We start from the raw sequence: 13,667 nt of genomic DNA, 5'->3' as shown, positions 1-13,667 counted from the left end.
GATTAATCTGATTTCTGGCTTTGTAGTTAATCAGTTCCTTTTTTCTAAGTATTTATAGAATTTGAAATTTTTGTTTTCTCACTTTCATTCATGAAGATATTATTATTTCAATTAAATACACATTCATGAATCTTTTAAGTCAGAGACAGTCCTCTGGTTTTAATTCTTAGAAATTAAATATTATTTAAAAGTCTCTGTTTTTCTTAGCTTTTAAAAAATTCTTCTATTTTCTTATTATCTCTTTCTTCTGTTATATTAGTATCTCAATTTGGTCTTCCAGGTCACTGATTTATTGTTTGCTTCTATATGTTCTGTACTTCTATAGTCTACTGTGCATTTCAACTACTATATTTTTTACTCTTGAAATAATTCTTGGGTATTTGTGATGAATTCTTGTTTCTGCCTCATCATTTCTTTAAACTATTTGAGTAAATTTACTATGCTTATTTTAACGTCTTAGTTTTTTTTTCACAATAACTCTGCTTCATTTAGTAATAAAAATAATCATTTCTTAGTTTATTTTGACCTGTATTTTCATGTTCTTTTGATGGTATCAGCTATTATATTGAGAATGTACTTTGGTGAAAGGTTGAATGCTGGGCTCCAAAGTCATCCTAAAGAAGATTGTTATGGATATATAATATGCATATATATGTATATGTATAAATATAATGGCAAAAATAAAAGACACTGTTAAATATTAGTATTTTTTCTGTAAAGGTTTTAATGTAATCAACTTAAATTTTTCTTAGATTTTAATTATGGATAATTACTTAGTAGAATATAAAATTATTCAGCCATCAATTTTCTTTCACTGGAACATTAAACATTGCTATAATTTTATTTTTTAAAAAGAGAAAATCAAATAATCTTTTGAAGCTTTTTAATTATTTCTCTTTATAAAACTTGAAATTACTTTAATTTGAATAAATGATATTGTGGTTTTGTTTTTTTTTTAATTTTTTTATTTTGGTTTTTCAATTACAGTTGTCCCCTTTTCCCCCAATTTCTCTCCCCCACCCAACCCACCCCCTCTCCCACAATCATATCCCTCCCCGTTGTCCATGTCCATGAGTCTTTCATACAGGCTCTTTAATTAATCCCTTCCCTTACTTATCCCCCTTCTCTCCCTCTCCCCTCCCCCCTATTGACTGCTATTCTGCTCTTTGTTCTATTTAGTTCCTTTGTTTGTGTTGTTCTTTAGTTTCCTGTATTAGGTGATATCATATGGTATTTTTCTTTCTTTGCCTGGCTTATTTCACTAAGCATAATTCTCTCTAGTTCCATCCATGTTGTTGCAAATGGCAGGAGTTCCTTCTTTCTTTCTGCTACATAGTATTCCATTGTGTAAATGTACCACAGTTTTTTGATCCACTCATCTACAGATGGGCACTTAGGTTGTTTCCAGCACTTAGCTATTGTAAACAGTGCTGCAATGAACATAGGGGTGCATAAGTTCTTTTGAATTGGGGTTTCAAGATTCTTCGGGTATAATCCTAGTAGTGGAGTCATTGGTTCAAAAGGCAGTTCCATTTTTAATCTTTTGAGGTAATTCCATACTGTTCTCCATAGTGGCTGCACCAGTCTGCATTCCCACCAACAGTGCAGTAGGGTTCCCGTTTCTCCACATCCTCGCCAGCACTTATTGCTTGTTGATTTGTTGATGATGGCCATTCTGACTGGTGTAAAATGGTATCTCATTGTGGTTTTTATTTGCATCTCCCTGATGGCTAATGATGTTGAGCATTTTTTCCTGTGTCTATGGACCTTCTGTATGTCCTCTTCGGAGAAGTGTTTGTTCAGGTCCCTTGCCCATTTTTTAATTGGGTTGTTTGTTTTCTTGATGTTGAGTCGTATCAGCTCTTTATATATTTTGGAAATCAGTTCCCTGTCTGTGATGTCATTGGCAAATATGTTTTCCCATATGGTTGGTTTCCTTTTCATCTTGCTGATGTTTTCTTTTGCTGAGCAGAAACTCTTCAGTTTGATGTAATCCCATTTATTTATTTTTTCCTTTATTTCTTTTGCTTTAGGAGATGTATCCGTGAAGAGATTGTTACGTGAGATATCTGATATTTTCTTGCCTATGTTTTCCTCTAGGACTTTTATGGTGTCACGGCTTACATTTAAGTCTTTGATCCATCTTGAGTTTATTCTCGTGTGTGGTCTAAGTTGGTGGTCTAGTTTCATTTTTTTGCAGGTCCCTATCCAGTTCTCCCAGCACCATTTGTTAAAGAGGCTCTTCTCACTCCATTTTATGTTCCTTCCTCCTTTATCAAAGATTAGTTGACCATAGAGGCCTGGGTTTATTTCTGGACTCTCTATTCTGTTCCACTGATCTATATGTCTGTTCTTATGCCAGTACCATACTGTTTTGATTACAGTGGCTTTGTAGTATTGTTTGATATCTGGTGTTGTGATTCCTCCTGCTGTGTTCTTCTGTCTCAAGATTGCTTTTGCTATTCGGGGTCTTTTTTGTTTCCATATGAATTTATGGAGTATTTGTTCTAGGTCTGTGAAATATGTCATTGGTATTTTAATAGGGATTGCATTGAATTTGTAAATTGCTTTGGGTAGTATGGCCATTTTGATGATGTTGATTCTTCCCATCCAAGAACATGGTATTTGCTTCCATTTATTTGTTTCTTCCTTAATTTCTTTCTTCAATGTTATGTAATTTTCAGAGTACAGGTCTTTTATCTCTTTGGTTAAGTTTACTCCTAGGTACTTTATTTTTCTTGTTGCTATAGTAAATGGTATTTTCTTTTTTGTCTCTGTCTCTGCTATTTTATTGTTGGTGTACAGAAATGCCTTAGATTTCTGTATATTTATTTTGTACCCTGCGATTTTGCCAAATTCACTTATTATATTGAGTAGTCTTTTAGTGGAGTTTATAGGATTTTCTAGGTATACTATCATGTCATCTGCATATAATGAAAGTTTCACTTCCTCTTTCCCAATTTGGATGCCTTTTATTTCTTTTTCTTGTCTGATTGCTGTGGCTAGGACTTCCAACACTATGTTGAAAAGGAGTGGAGAGAGTGGACAACCTTGTCTAGTTCCTGAGTTCAGGGGGAATGCTTTCAGTTTTTGTCCATTGAGTATGATGTTGGCCTCAGGCTTCTCATATATAGCCTTAATTATGTTAAGATATGCTCCCTTTATTCCCATTTTGCTGAGTGTTTTCATCATAAATGGGTGTTGTACTTTATCAAATGCTTTTTCTGCATCTATTGATATGATCATGTGATTTTTGTCTTTCATTCTGTTTAGGTGATGTATTATATTTATTGATTTGCGAATATTAAACCATCCTTGCATCCCTGGAATGAAGCCCACTTGATCATGATGTATGATCTTTTTGATGTATTGCTAGATCCTGTTTGCCAATATTTTATTTAGGATTTTAGCATCGATGTTCATCAGTGATATTGGCCTGTAGTTTTCTTTCTTTGTTGTGTCTTGACCTGGTTTGGGGATTAGGATAATACTGGCTTCATAGAAAGAGTTTGGGATTTTCCCCTCTTCTTGGATTTTTTGGAACAGTTTGAGGAGGATAGGAGTTAGTTCTTCCCTGAATGTTTTGTAGAATTCGCCCGTGAAGCCATCCGGTCCAGGGCTTTTGTGTGCCGGGAGATTTTGGATTACTGTTTCAATTTCCTTTTTTGTTATTGGTCTGTTGAGACTTTCCACTTCTTCTTGATTCAGTTTTGGAAGGTTGTATGTTTCTAGAAATTTGTCCATTTCTTCTAGATTGTCAAATTTCTTGTCATACAGTTGTCTGAAGTAATTTCTAACTATCATTTGTATTTCTGAGGTATCAGTCGTGATTTCTCCTCTTTCATTTCTGATTTTGTTTATTTGTGTCTTCTCTCTTTTTTTCTTGATTAGACTGGCTAGAGGCTTGTCGATTTTGTTGATTTTTTCGAAGAACCAGCTCCTAGTTTTGTTGATCTTTTGGATTGTTTGTTTAGTCTCTATGTCATTTAGTTCTGCTCTGATCTTGATGATTTCATTCCTTCTTCTTGCCCTAGGCTTTGTTTGTTGTTGTCGTTCTAGTTCTTGTAGCATTGTGGTTAGGTTTTTTATTTGAGATTCTTCTAGCCTTTTCAGATATGCCTGTATTGCTATAAACTTCCCTCTCAGGACTGCTTTTGCTGTGTCCCACAGGTTTTGGGTTGTTGTGTGCTCATTATCATTAGTTTCTAGAAATTTCTTGATTTCTTCTTTGATGTCATTGTTAACCCATTCATTATTTAATAGCATGTTATTCAATCTCCATAAGTTTGGGTGTCTTTGATTTTTTTCTCTGAGGTTGATTTCTAGTTTCAGGGCATTGTGATCTGAAAAGATGCTTGATATGATTTCAATTTTCTTGAATTTGTTGAGGCTTGTTTTGTGACCTATCATATGGTCTATCTTTGAAAATGTCCCATGTGCACTTGAAAAGAATGTATATTTTGCTTCTTTGGGGTGAAAAGTTCTATATATATCAGTTAGATCCATGTGGTTTAGTGTGTTGTTCAATGCCTGTATATCCTTGGTGTTTCTTTGCTTTGATGATCTGTCTATTGTTGATAATGGAGTGTTGAAGTCCCCTACTATGAGTGTGTTGTTTTTGATATCCTTTTTGTGGTCTTCTAGTATTTGCTTTATGTATTTGGGTGCTCCTATGTTGGGTGCATATATGTTTATCAAAGTCATATCTTCTTGATGGATTGTTCCTTTAAGTATTATGAAATGTCCTTCTTTGTCTCTTTTTATTGTCCTTGCTTTGAAATCCATTTTGTCTGATATGAGAACTGCTACCCCGGCTTTTTTTTCCGGTCCGTTTGCTTGGAATATTTTTTTATATCCCTTTACTTTCAGTCTGTGTAAATCTTTTGTTTTGAGGTGTGTTTCTTGTAGACAGCAAATATGTGGGTCCTGTTTTCTTATCCATTCCGTTACCCTATGTCTTTTAATTGGAGCATTTAATCCATTTACATTTAAGGTTATTATTGATGTGTATTTATTCATTTCCCTTTGTACCTCTGTTCCTCTCCTCTCTTGTTTTTTTCTTCTTTTTTTCTTAGAACAGTCCCTTTAGCATCTCTTGCAATGCTGGTTTGGTGGAGATGTATTCTTTCAGTCTTCCTTTGTCTGAGAAACTCCTTATTTCACCTTCTATTTTGAATGAGAGCCTTGCTGGGTAGAGTATTCTTGGTTGTAGGCCTTTGTTTTTCATTGCTTGAAATATTTTTGACCATTCCCTTCTGGCTTGTAATGTTTCTGTTGAGAAATCAGTTGATAGCCTTATCGGAGCTCCCTTGTATATTATTTGCTGCTTTTCTCTTGCTGCTTTTAGGATTCTCTCTTTGTCTTGGAATGTTGCCATTTTAACTATGATGTGCCTTGGAGTGGGTTTTTGGGGGTTCCTCTTGATTGGAACTCTCAGTGCTTCTTGAACTTGCATAGCTTTTCCTCTCATCAGGTTCGGAAAATTTTCTGTCACTATTTCTCCTATCAGATTTTCAATTCCATGTTCCTTTTCTTCTCCCTCTCGTATTCCGATGATCCTTAAATTATTTTTCCTAATGCTATCCTGTAATTCCCTTACATCTTGTTCATATTTTTTCAATCGTTTTTCATTTTGCTGTATTGTCTGGGAGTTTTTCTCTACATTATCTTCTAACTCACTAATCCGATCCTCTGCTTCATTAAGTCTGCTTTTGACTGATTCTACTGTGTTTTTCAGTTCAGAGATTGTATTCTTAAGTTCTTCCTGGTTCCTATTAACAATTTCTATGTCTTTTTTTATGCTGGTGTAGTTCTCTGCCAGTTCCCTGTAATTTTCTTGGAGCTGCTGGTAACTTCCTTGAAGGTTGTCATAGTTGATTTTAAGGATGTCGAGTATATTGAGCTTCTTTACCACCATTGTTTTGAATTCCATGTCTGACATTTGGGCTATGTCTATTTCGTCTATCTCTCTTTCTGAGGATTCCTCTTTTCTTTTCATTGAGGGGTTATTTTTGCGTCTTACCATGTTGGATTCTTTTTGTTTGTTTTTATTTATTTATTTATTTGTTCATTTTGTGGGGGGTAGTCTGCTTTGACTTCCCTCCTTTGTGGTGTAATATTCTTTATCGAAGGTCTGGGAGTTTCAGTGGTGCAGTCTCTTTGATATCCTGAGCCTGATGGTCTTGAGTTACCCTTTATGTCGTTTGTTTATGCTGATCGGTTATATTTCAGATGTTCTTTGATAGGATCTTCCTTCTGGCTACTTGGTTGAGAGTCACTCTATCTGCTTTGTCTTGAGTTCTTTTGTGGATATGCTGTTAAAGACATAAACACACAGCCCAGGCAGGAGACCCACACCCTCAGAAAGTATCCCCCACTCTATCCTGCTATCGTTAGCCAACTAGCCCGTATTAATATAAATGTAAAGAGATTTGAACTTTTATACTATAAGAAGAATAGATAAGAGTTGTTTTGGGGGAGGAAAAATATAATTTTTGATAGAGGGGTTGATAGATTAATAATAGTTGAGACTGTGCAAGCCAGTTAGTAATATTTACATTGTATGTTAATAAAAATAGAAGAAAAGGATAGAAAAATACATAGTATAGTAAGAAAGTGGGATTGTATTGTATTTGGGTTTATATAGTAATTATATTATTTAGAGTGATAGGGGGGCTAAGCTAGACACACAAACGAATAAACCACGATTAAAGAGAAAGGATGAGAAGGAGAGGTTATATGCAACACGTTAGAGATAAAGTTTGTTATTATTGGAAGAGGTGAAGGAAAAACACCCCCCCAAAAAATCCCCAAGAAAATAGAAGAAAGAAAAGAAGAAAGAAAATAAAAAATTTACCACAAAACCCCCCTAAAAAAAACCCCAAAAGGGAAGAAAGAAAGGAACAAAGAAAGAACAGAAAGAATAAAGAAGAAAGAAAGAAAGAAAAAAGAGAGAAAAAAAAATATATATATATACCCCCTAAAAAAACCCCAGGAAAAGAATAAAGAAAGAAGGAAAGAAAAGAAATAATTAAGAAGAAAGAAAGAACAAGGGAGAAAAAATTTGGGAGAAAAAATTTGGAAAAAAAGAATCGATGTTTTTACTCCGTTTTAGCCTTGGTGTGTTGCCTTCTTTTTCTGGGTCCGCAGCTGGTCTAGTGTGGCAGGTCAGAGGTTCTTGTTTTTTGCAGGACTGGTGCGCGCCCGCGGTTGCCGGCATGGCGCGCTCCCTTGCTGCTTGCTGGAGCCAGTTGAGGTGCCCTTGCGCGCAAGCCCCTGCGCTCTCGGGCGGCCCGAGAGTTTGCCCCGCGGTTGGAACCCACTGCTGCCGGGCCGCGGCGGTTCCCCGTTCGCGCCGAGGCATCCCTGCCCGCGCGGGCGGCCCGAGCGCTTTCCCCGGGATTGGCTCCTGCTTTCGCTGGGCCGCGGCGGTTCCCCGTTCGCACCGAGGCATCCCTGCCCGCGCGGGCGGCCCGAGCGCTTTCCCCGGGATTGGCTCCTGCTTTCGCTGGGCCGCGGCGGTTCCCCGTTCGCACCGAGGCATCCCTGCCCGCGCGGGCGGCCCGAGCGCTTTCCCCGGGATTGGCTCCTGCCTTCGCTGGGCCGCGGCGGTTCCGCGTTCGTACTGAGGTGTTTCTGCCCGCGCGGGCGGCCCGAGAGCTTTCCCCGGGATTGGCACCCACTGACCCCTGGCTGAGGTGCTTTTGCACTCACGCGCCACCCGTGCCCTCAGTCCCGCTGAGCCAAGCTCCGGGAGTTGGTCTCTCGCCTCTTAGGGCACGGCCAGGGACACTTGTGCTCAGTGGAATCGAGGTCCGTGGGTCGCCGCCTCCCGCTGTTCCCGTGCTGCAGCTGCCCGCCTTCCCTCACCCGTCCGGGCAGGCACAAACAGAGCCTGCGCTAGTGGTCTGCTTTCCGGCCTGGGGCCCTGCGCCCACGGGAGCTGTCTAGGGGTGTCTGTGCACAGTCCTCTGCGTGTTCAGTGGGCCCTCCCTGTGCCCGTTGGGGCACTGATCTTATGTCCGTTGGGGAGTGTCCGAGGGACGCCTGGACTCACGGCCCCACGCACCTGGGCCAGTGAATGAGAGCACTTCCCTATGTGCGCCCCCGCAACCCAATGGTAGGGTTGAGGAGTGGATGAGCGGGCCTCTGCGCCTGGGCTCCTCCAGAACGGCCTACCACCCCCAAACTTTCCTCCTGTCTCCACCGTCCACTAGAGAAAAATATAAAGGAGAATTATGTTCTCACTTGCCCGGCAGCACGCTGTCTCCTGTCCTTCAGCGCCAATGCCACTTGGTTGAGTCCCGTCTCTACCAGCGGGCAGAGATCCGCTCTCCGCCTGACTCCTCTCTGGGGTAGCCTGTGGTCGCCAAAAATCCTTTGTGTGCTTCCCACCGCAGCTTGGGCAGCCGCCCCAGTCAGGAATCCCGTTTCGTCCCCTTTTTCTCCGCTATCCTCACTAAACAGGTTGTTCCCAGATGGATTTTCTCTAATCCAACAGTGCCTTGGCTCAACTCCCGCCAATGTCCAGCTGCTCACTGAGATGTTCTGTCTGCAATTAGACCAAACTGCAGACGGGTCTCCGGAGCCTAAAACCGCAACCTCTCCTCACTCCTCTGCCATCTTACCTCTGATATTGTGGTTTTTATGGTACCTTTGGATTTAGTGTGAAGTATTTTACTTCTCAGAACATTTGAAGTACAAAATAATTAGATATATTAATTACATGCTATAAAATTTAGCCAGTAAGAAAGAACTACTATGGCAACCGAAACGCTAATCCAAACCATAACAGGGCATGAATCCATTCTATTTTTCCACCCTCCATACCGGGTTGTGAGATACGTAGTACAGAACAGATGAGGCGAGCAAGTCACCTGAGGGAGAGGAAAAATTGCAATGTAACTGGGGAAAGAGTCTCAGTGCCTGTCTCTTTTAGTGTCATCAACAACGTAGATATCAGGATTAGTAGGAAAAGGTGGTGTCTTTTAGGGGGGATTTTGGATGTCTTTCCCCACATGGAGTGGTGTGCTGACACTAGCACAACCAACTCATCAGAGCTACTTTTTAAATTTTTAGAAGTTTTGTGAACCAGTTGTTAAGCACCATAAAAATAATCTTTTAATGCCAGCCATTATTAAAAATTAACTTATAAAATGTACATTTATAAAAATATTCTAAAATCCTCAAAACTAACTATTCCTAATTACTTTACTCCATTTTACAATTACCTATAGCCTTAAAGGGATTTACGTATGTTGTCTAACTGGTGAAAATGCTATATGATGATGTGCTGCTGTGCACTTCTTCCCAATTCCTCATTTTCTGGCATCATGCCATAATTTAAAATAGATCATGTCAGGTTTACACCTCAGAAAGCAGCAAACACTGCAGACTTGACCTGGTTTGTTTTTTTGTTGATTGCCTAAATATGACATAGAGACAGGAAAAATGCTAATAATGCAGATTTTAAATAAAAGTGTGTAGTGTGTGTAACCATTATATTGTAATTAGTGCACAGAAAAAAAAATTGAGAAAATTCTCTTCTAGCATTATCCATTTTGACGAAGTTATTTACATCGAAGATAAGTGAAGTTTCTACAACTGCTGTAGTCGCAGCACTTTCATCTTACTCATCAACTTAAACGAAAATGTCAACCAACATTGGGTCAGAGCTACACTCACTCATCAACTGCAACCATATTTTGATTTGGGTACCAGGTATCGGCAAAATGCAACTAAAGCTTTCTGTAAGAATGTTCTGGCTATACAGAATTTAAAATAGAGTAGTATTTTTTTAATTATTTTAAAATTGTGTACTATACAAATTTTATATCAGTAAAATATAGTCAACTTACGTATGTATACATATGCACACTTTTTTCTGAAAACTGGTAGTTAAAATCCTATAAGCTCACAACTGTCCACATAGATTGTCTCAACTCCAGAAGACTCAATTTATCCATACCATCGATCTTTTTTTTTCCTTTTATTTAAATAAAACATCACAAGCATTTTAAGTACAAGGGAGTACAGAAGGAAGGATTGTAGAGAATTTGTTTCAGTTGATCTCTTGTACTTGACTGAAAGAGAAACCTGCCCACCAATCTTTTTCCCTAGGGCTATATAAAGACTAGCATTTCAGCAAACAGTTGCTGTAGAGATGCAAGAACATCTTTACAAATATGGGCTTCTCAATCAACATGCCTCAAGGTAGCAGTGAAGGCCATACATTTATGACCACTATCTTTATAGTAGTAAGGGAAGGAAAATTCGAATTGACAGGACTTGTGCCTTTATTTTTATCTTGGCCATAACTAACAGTGCCTGATATTTTAAACATATCTACAAATGAACACTGGATTATAAATAAACTTACAGGGAACCATTTAAACCAAGATTGTTAACATAAGAGGAGGGTGTGGTAAGTCTGGGATGGCAAATTCAGGTAGATTTTTTCTATCTTGGGAGTTTTTGTTTGTTTTTTCTTGACCCTGAGGACACTGATTGAAAAGAGTAAGCAAGCAATTAAGGACAGTGAGTTTGTTGAAGTCATGGTTTTGTATTTAGTAACTAGCCCACATATTTCTATTTAAAAACAAGGTTGCAAAATTAGAGATTTTACTCCATCTGTTTAAAACTGGCAGTGTCAAGGTATTTTTTTAAATATTATAAAATACTTCTTGCCAAAATGAGATGAAACCTTTTTTCTAAGAAATTAGAGACATGAGGTCTGTCTAGGCAGTATCCAGCCATGTAATATGAAAAATAGAGACATTTATTGGAGAAGAACAACATACAAGAAACAGTGTACATAGGACAATGATGCCTCAGTCCCCTTCAAAGTACTTACCTTGGGACCTCACACAGTTCTCCCAATCACCATCAGCTGCCCTGTCATATTTTCCTGAATCTCACTGACAGTCTGAAATCTCTTCCCTTTCAAAGATGATTTTAGTTTTGAGAAAAGCCAGAGTCACAGTGCAACAAATCTGTGCTATCATGGGGGCTGAGTCACCTGGGTGATTTGATGTTTCACCAGAAATACTGCATGAGACGTGATCCATGAGCAGGCACCTTGTGTGATGAAGTTGACAATCACCAGTTGTCCATAGCTATGGCCTTCTGAAATCATCTCAATAGTTTCTGCGGAGTACAGTAGTCCCTCGCTATATCACAGTTCACTTATCGCGGCCTCACTGTATCGCAGGATTTTTAAGAATATTATATTTAATTAATTTTTGCAGATTTTTCGCTATATCGTGGGATTTTGCAGTACTGTATACATATGTTGTTAAAGTTACATAGGTTTAAAAGTGTAGAATATGTTTAAGAACATAAGTAGTGTTTGTAAAAGTGTGGGAAAGGTTAATAAGGGACTGGGAACAGTTTATAAGTGTGTGGGAAGAATTTATAAAGCCTTAAAATACATATAAATACTAAAATAAATGTAAGGTTCCTACTTTGCAGATTTTCACCTATCGCGGGGTGGTCTAGAACGTAATACCCGTGATAAGTGAGGGAATACTGTATTGTTCAAACTTTATGCAAAATTTGATGCAGATTCATTGATCTGCTCGTTCAGTCATTTAGAATGCAATGACCACACAGTACACATGCTCACTCAACATTGTCTACTGGCACCACTGACTAGTACAGTTAAATTAATCATTGTTCATGCATGCAAATTCCTGTCCACTCACCTTGGCTGCTAGGTTACATTATTTTCAGGCAAACCATTCTTGTTATATTAACAATTGTTGGACTTTTTCAGGATAGACCTCATGTTTTTTGAATATCAAAAAAGAAAAGAATGCAAGTTATTTCACTTCAGAAGAAATTCTTTAATAAGTACACTTTGATACTGAGCAGTTTGACTTTTCAACTTTTTAGAAGGCAGGTTTAGATTTATAATATTTTCTTCATTAAGAACAAACAAAAAAAGTCTGCAGCTTACATATATGACATGTATGTACTCAAGCCCTGTTACTTTAACAAGTCTCATTTTCCTAAACAGGATGAAGTAAAAATAAATATTAACTTGACAAGATATTTTACAATAAGTTTCTTTGAAATAGCGAGCTGACTAAATGAACTGCTAGGACTGGAAGGAATTGTAGTGATAAGTCTTGCCTTCCCATCAACACAGTAGAAACTGAAACCCAGGTAGTTAAGTATCTTGTCTGAGTATATTACCAATTTGGAACAAGATCTTCTATCTCCTAAGGGCCTTTACTTCAGAGAGAGATATTATGGACCAAGTTCTTTTTTTTTTTCTGTATATTTTGAATATTTGTATTTATTTTAAATTTTTTGGAGAAGAGATTGTTCAGATTAATTATGTTACTAGCAATTAGATTATATAGTAAATTTTAAAAGAATTAGAATGTAATACATATGTTTAACATGAAACCGTGTTAGATTTAATATTTCTTTAATGACTTAGAAAGCACTTTATTAATTCATGATCTAAGACATCATAAATGTAATATTCAAAATTTTAAAGTTGTCATATATAAAATTTGTAGAAAATTATACTGAACTTTACTAAGTGAATGACATTCTCTAGAAATCTTATATACGAGAGAAGCACAAAGGTAAAAGTTAAACAGCAGGGAAAGGAATGAACTAAATATGATATTCAAACTTAAGCCTGGTTCTCAGTCTGCTCTTTAGAAGTGATTATATTTTCTTGGATGTCTTTTTAGGTAATTTTTAAAATTAAGACTCTACGTTCTTAGAGAGTTTTAGGTTCACAGCAAAAAAGAGGTGACAGTATAGAGATTTCTTATATAACTACTTATGGATAGCCTCTCATTATCAATATGCCCCATCAGAGTGGTACATTTGTTATAATTGTAGAACCTACATTGACACATCATAATCACCCCAAATCCAGAGTTTACATTGGGATTCATTCTTGGCGTTGTACATTCTATGAGTTTTGGACTCTGGGGGTAAAAATAATTTTTCTGTCATTTTCTAAGTACTTCTAGCTGGGCTGATAATCACATTAGTAGGAGAAAATATTCAAAGTTTATTATATGAGTGTACTTTTTAGGACATCATAAGAATGGGAGCTGAAATGAATTGGACAATTGAGGCTTATATGCTGTTATGGACAAAGGAGTAAAAAGGGCAGGGTTCTGGGATTTCCCAAGGGAAAAGAAAAGTATTTCACAGGTAGCTGAAAAGAGGAGCAGGACACAAATGGCAAACAAGTTCCTGCCAGGCAGTACGGAAACAACGGGACACAGGAATCTAGCTCGCGGGACCTGACTTGAAATACCCCTATGTAATACTAGAATTAATATACCAAGATTTTCTTCCTGGGGCAGGATTTCCTTTTTTTAATTTATTGTTATTCTATTACAGTTTTCCAAATATTTCCCCTTTTGCCCCCCTCCATCCAGCCCACCCCCAGCTCCCACAGTCAATCCCCACGTCTTTGTCCCTGTCCATAGTTCATTCATGCATATTCTTTGTCTAGTCCCTTCCCCTTCTTTCCACCATTATCCCCCTCCCCACTTCCCTCTGGCCACTGTCAGTCTGTCCCATGTTTCTGTGTCTCTAGTTCTATTTTGCTCATTAGTTTATTTTGTTCATTAGATTCCTCTTATAAGTGAGGTCATATGGTATTTGTCTTTCATCAACTGGCTTATTTCTCT

The 13,667-nt window shown here is 37.9% G+C and overlaps 1 protein-coding gene across 3 annotated transcripts in view; it reads left to right on the top strand.

Annotated features, from left to right (window-relative positions):
* Window positions 1–13,667, top strand: part of KCNH7 (potassium voltage-gated channel subfamily H member 7) — a 516,764-nt gene that overhangs the window by 124,686 nt on the left and 378,411 nt on the right. The window lies entirely within an intron of this gene.

Source organism: Furipterus horrens, unplaced genomic scaffold (genome assembly GCF_987537825.1).
Source record: "Furipterus horrens unplaced genomic scaffold, mFurHor1.1.pri manual_scaffold_1, whole genome shotgun sequence".
Lineage (NCBI taxonomy): Eukaryota > Metazoa > Chordata > Mammalia > Chiroptera > Furipteridae > Furipterus > Furipterus horrens.
This window is presented reverse-complemented; position numbering and strand designations above follow the sequence as displayed.